The sequence below is a fragment of the Zootoca vivipara genome, chromosome 5 (genome assembly GCF_965207765.1).
Source record: "Zootoca vivipara chromosome 5, rZooViv2.hap1.1, whole genome shotgun sequence".
NCBI classification, from domain to species: domain Eukaryota; kingdom Metazoa; phylum Chordata; class Lepidosauria; order Squamata; family Lacertidae; genus Zootoca; species Zootoca vivipara.
The window spans coordinates 29,598,309-29,604,308 of NC_142588.1; positions in this window are offsets into that span (position 1 = coordinate 29,598,309).

A 6,000-nucleotide genomic window follows, 5' to 3' on the forward strand; every position below is an offset into this window, starting at 1 on the left:
AATTTGTCCATGAAAGGAGCAAACAGTAGGAATATTAGTTTCTTTCACAGGTGAGCTATTTTCAGTTAGGAGCAGGAGGTTTGCTGTTCCATGTATGGACTTTCTGTTCTAAGGCTCCCCCAAGAGTAGGAATAGCCAGACGCTGAGGGACCACATCTCCAATCATCCTTGACCATTGACCATGCTGGCTTGGGCTGATTGGAGCTGTAGTTCAACAGCATCTTGGCTATCCCTACACTAGACTTTCCTATGCCACACCAGTAATGTGCCATCACATTAATAAATGCTGTGATTCAGGGACACTGCTGGGCACAGGCCTGTGGCACACATTTGCATAACATTTGCATAGGCTAATGTATATGGCTAGATGTCTGGGAAATTCGTTTTGCCTCTTTTGTCCTACCCAAGTATTGAATTAGACTTCAGGGTTTCCTAATCTTGGGTCTCCAGCTGTTTTTTGACTACAACTCCCATCATTTCTAGCTAGCAGGACCAGTGGTTAGGGATGATCAGAAGTGTGGTCCAAAAACAGCTGGAGACCCATTTTCGGGAAACCCTGGGCAGAGGCTCTTAAGAGTCTTGGGAAGAAGCTTCTTTCTCATCCTGTCCTTGAGATCCTTTTACCTGGAGATATCAGGACATGAACTTGGGACCTTCTTCATGCAAAGCATGACATGTACCAGCTGTGGTCCCTCCCTATGCTATGCCTGTGGGCACTCCAGTTGTTGCTGAACTACATCTCTGGTCATTTCTCAACTCTCATCATTTCTGGTCCTAGGGGATGGACCACAACAACATCTGGAGGGCCATGGGTTCCCCATTCCTGGTGTATGGCAGATGGAGTGCTGCAGTGCGACTCCTTTTCACACTCTTTGCATAAAATGAGCAGTCTCAGTGTGGGATGGGCTACATAAGAGGGAAGCCATGCCTCAAAAACTGGGGTGGAGGACAAGCTGTGGCATAGACTTCTCTCAAGCGATCTGAGCTTCTCATACTTCTCAAAGTGGCACAGGGGGAAAGAGTCAATTTGCAGACCACAAATGTAATAGGAGAAGGCGCCTTTGGTGTTTTGGGTTGAGTGTGGTAAAGGCAGCAGGTGCTCATTTCGGCCAATTGCTACCAGTCTCTTAACTTTGGGTTCTTTCCTTTCTGAGGCTATAAAACTAAGCACAGCCCCTTTGTTCTTCCGTTTAGAAGTAAGTGAATGTGAAAGTGACTAACATCAAGGCTGATTTTTTCCCCCTTACGAAAAAGAAGAGACAGCTGAAACACAAAAAAAGAATAAAAATTTTAAATCAGGCAGCTGGCAATTTTACTGTACTGTAAGTGAGATGAGAAAACAGGATAGATTGGGCAGTTGGAGTCTCAGCACACAGCAGTGAAATGATAGCACTGGTTTAATATGCAGATGTTCTGCTACAACAACTCTTCATTCGCACCAGCTCTGCATGTGTTCAGTTGCAGGGTAATGCTCTGCCATGCTCTGCTACCTGTCTAGGTAAGGTAAAGTAAAGGACCCTTGGATGGTTAAGTCCAGTCAAAGGTGACTATGGGGTGCGGCACTCTTCTCGCTGCGGCAGGAAGGTAAACGGCGTTTCCATGCGCTCTTGCTACCTGTCTGTTGCTACCGGCGCCAGACGCTCCCACTTTGCAACAGCCTCCTAAAGAAAACTAGAAGATTAAATAACAAATGGAACAGTTGCTGCTATTTTTGTTTGCCATCTGTTTTTTAGAGCCCGAGGTCATATTCTATAGCGCTTACAAGTGATGGAAATTCTTGCTAAAAAAAAAATCTCCCCTCCCCCAAATGCTCAGATTTATGATAATAAAATGTTCTTTAAAGGGCAATCAATTGGTATTTGTATGGGTGCACCAGCAGTGATGCTTTTGAAATAACACCAGTGTTTTTAGGACCCCAGGCAATTTTCGCACTTTTTCTTCTTTAACATACAAAGTTAGCATATTCTGCTGACTATGTTAGGATTCATGGTTTGTAAGGCTGGTGTGCACACATGCAAAAAGTGCAATTTGTGTGGTAAATTCAGCCAGCCAGAAGGTCCTCAGCTCCTTTTTCAGGGTATGTGCACATAAAAGCCCATGCACCATTTTTTGAGTTCACTAGCAGTATGCTTTTGGTGCAACAGCTGATACACAAAGTGCTGGGTGGTACAGAGATGTAGGAATCACTTTTTTTTCTTTAGCAAATAGCAGGTATGAAATGTGCTCAAAGAAAAACTTTTGCCAGCTACCTCCTCCCCCTCTCCACCCAGAGATGAAGGCGTTTAGTGGATAGCCCTTTTAAGGAGCACCTATAACTCAGTTCAGATGGCGCAGTGTTACTGGTGTCATGATAAAAACACTGGTGTGCTTAAAGCCGGGGGTGTTTCCTCACTTTTATGCTGTTTTCTGCCATAAAAAGCATACTAATGGAACTCTTGCTAATTGCATTGCTAGCACCAGATCAACGGCAATCTCTTCAGCACACTGTGTCTTTGCAGAAATCTGGGAGCCACGATCACTGCAGAGCAGCCAGCTTTGCTGATTAGACTGACCACTGAGAGCAAGAAATTATAAGTACTGTACAAAGGGCTCGTGATAGCAGGGCCAGTAACTGCTGGCATTTCAGATCTGCAAAATTTAAAAGTGCTAGTTTCCAAAGAGGGACGACTGCCATCAAACAGACGGCAGCGTTCTGCGCTAGCAATCTGCTTCCGAGAAGGGGCTGCGGGGCCTCTTTTAAGCAGCAAAGGCAGCTTTCTGCAGTCGGAGACTTCATCTATGCTTGCTAGCAGTGTTAAAATTAGAGACCTTTGCAGATGTTCCTGACAGCGGTCTTGGAAGATGGGAATTGGGGGGGGGGAAGCAATTCAAGAAGCAATGTAATGAAATGGATAGGCAGCAGGGTTAATGGATAAACTAGAGGAAGCACGTATTCAGATGCCAAATAATTAACTCAGTGAATTTCTCCAAAATGTAGGAGCATGGATTTTTGATTTTATTTGTGACAGTTGTCTCCTTTGCATCTTTTTTCACCTGGTGCACCAGTAGGAAGCTAAGAAGGGAGCCACTGAACCCAGAGTGCAGTGATTCCCAGGGTCTGCACCAGAATGACTCTTAGGGGAGGGATGAAAGAGCCCAAGGCTCTCCAGGTGCTGTTGGACTTCAACTCCCATCAGCACCCTACCAACATGGCCAGTGGTCAGGGATGATGGGAGTTGTAGTCCAGTGTCCTCCGCAGTGTCACCACTTCCCTATCCCTTTGCTAGAGTGCCTTGAGAGGAGCTGGAATGTGCCTTGAAAGAAGAAGAAAAATAAGCCTCTAAAGTTGGGCACTATCTACCCCTATGCAAATCTTGGAGTTGATGTGCTCCATAGAACCACCAGGCACTCTCTGTCACTATGTAATGACTTCCAGAGGGGCAGGAAGAAGGATGCGCTGGGATTCTCTGATGCAGCTGTTGAAAGGTTCAGGGGTTGTTCACAGAAATATGGCATTTGCCTTGAAAGCATGGCTCCACTCCTGAGCAATGATTAGGGTTAAGAGCAAGGTGACTTGCCTAAATGCAAGAGGGAAGCCTTCTCATTCCCCCCCAGATCTGAACGATTATTTCTTTCTCTCTTGATACAAGTGTGGAAGCAAACAAACGAAATCCTTTTTTTGTGTATGTGTTCAAGCAAAGAGGTGAGTCCGATTTTACTCCAGCAAAGCTGTGTCCCATTAAAAGGTTGTAAAACCCCACCTTAGCAAGCGGAGGACTGTGCACAGTAAAATTGTGATTTCCCCTTTGGAAAGAAGAGTGAAGAACCTACAGAGGGATCTGAAACTGAAAGTCACGTCAAAGCCATGGGACTCCTTTGTGAACGCTAGGTGGCACTCTCAGACTGCAAGGAGCCGATTCGTCACCGATTGCCAGGGTGGCTTATCATTCTGGTTTTAACATGCAAAGGCCGGGGGTCCATTTCAGGTTTATGCTCATCACCCAGGTAATACACCATTTGTGTTATTTTGCATGATAGTGTGTGGAAGACTAAACACCTAGCACTTTATGAGTTCATGATATTAATGGAGAATATGAAAGTGTGCTGCGAATGATAATGCCCACTTAATGAAGCTGACCTTGACCCTGCTTGGGAAGTAAAATATTGCAGACTCTCTGTCCTTCTCAGCATATGAACATAGTAGGCCTTGCTGAGGCTTTTGATATATATATTTCTTTCAGCTCGATCGCCAGGCGCTGGGACAAATGGTTACCAGCAATTGCCCAACAAAGGTGGTTCCTTTAGTGGCACGCCTGACTTACTTTGGGGGATCAACGGTTCAGCTTCTTTTGCAGCTCAGTCTCCAGTGTTGCCATTAGGAGGTAGATGGAGCAGGGGCGAGAAAGAAAGAACCAATGGCCTTTCATGCTCAGGAACCATTTCCATGCAATATGCAGGTGATGCAAAGGCAGAAAAGCATCTTAACCATAGCTGTCAAGTTTTCCCTTTTCTCGCGAGGAAGCCTATTCAGCATTCAACTGATTAAAAAAAATCTAGGCTGATTAGGCTGCAATTTCAAAAGAGAATCAAATAGAGCATAGTTTTTGTGTTGTTGCGAAAATTAATGTTGGAATACATTTGTGTCAGGGATACCTGAGTCTGCATGGTAGGCAGCCATTATATGTAAAGGCCTGTTTGGAAATCAAAAGGATTTCCCTTAACACAGAAAATGAATGAGATATGGAATGAATACCTTTTGTTACTGGGCAAGAAGGCACAAGGCAAAGGCTGGAAAATGGGTAGGGTTTGGGAAATGTCATCTACCTAGGACACCATTTCAGGAAGGTGCGCAATTATGTTCATTTTCTATTGTAAACACGATTCTGCCTCAGAAGCACCTGCTCAGCATTGGTTCTACTCAGTAGAACTTCTACTCGTTGAATATCTGTTGTTAGAAACAATGAAATAGACCTCTGGACTAAGTATGACTACAGGGCCATCTTTACCTGGGGGTGCAAGGGGTGCGGGGCACCCGGGCGCTGAATTCTGGGGGGGCGCCTGGCACCTGTCGCTGAAGCCTCCTAAGCTCTTAACTGTCTACCTGTTATGAAATAAAAAATAATTTTGATCAAGCTAGAAAAACAGATTACATATATACCTGGATATTACTTGCAATGCATACCATATTTTTCATTCCATAAAAAGCAAGAGGAAAATGTCTGTGCGTCTTATGGAGTGAATGCTTAGTCCCTGGAGCTGAATTGCCCAGGGGCTAAAGACAGATCGTGCTTTTTTTTTTTTATTAAGAAAAAGCTAAAGGCTAACAAGAGGGAATGAGCGTTGAAAGGAACCTGCTCAGCAGCTGATTGCAAGAGATCGGGGAGGGAGATAAGAAAGCTAGCTCCCTTCCCGGCCCCTCCCGGCCCCTTGCCTAGGCCTCAATTGTTGTCTGCAGAGGGAGACATGTGACTGGCTGATTAGATTATCTGTCTGGAAACTATAGATATGGGTCCCTAGAGAAGCTGCAGAACTGTGAGTTAAACCCCATAAAAACAGGATTTTTTCCCCTTTGCAAGGAAACTCAGCAACTTTGAACTAATCCTAAAAAAATGGAGCTTCCCCCCTTTGCAAAAAGATGCGCAACTCTGAGCTGACCCCCCCAAAACGGGGCTTTCCCCATTTGCAAAATAAGCTTCCTCAAATATTTAAGGGGGGACGGGGACGGCAAAGGCACCTAGGCCTCTAGGAATTGTCTGCTATGCCTAGGACAATTCTAGAAAGCAAAATATTTCTTTTCTTGTTTTCCTCCTCTAAAAACTAGGTGCGTCCTATGGTCAGGTGCGTCCTATGGAGCGAAAAATACGGTACCTGCCGTTTCACTAAACAAACTTTCAACTATGTGCGCTCATTTACCAAAGACACGCTGCGCCAGTGGCAGCACTTGTCCTTCTCAATGGCGCCATGCACGCGGAATTAACTCTTACATCAAATATTATGTTATGTATTGTATTGAGCTGCTAT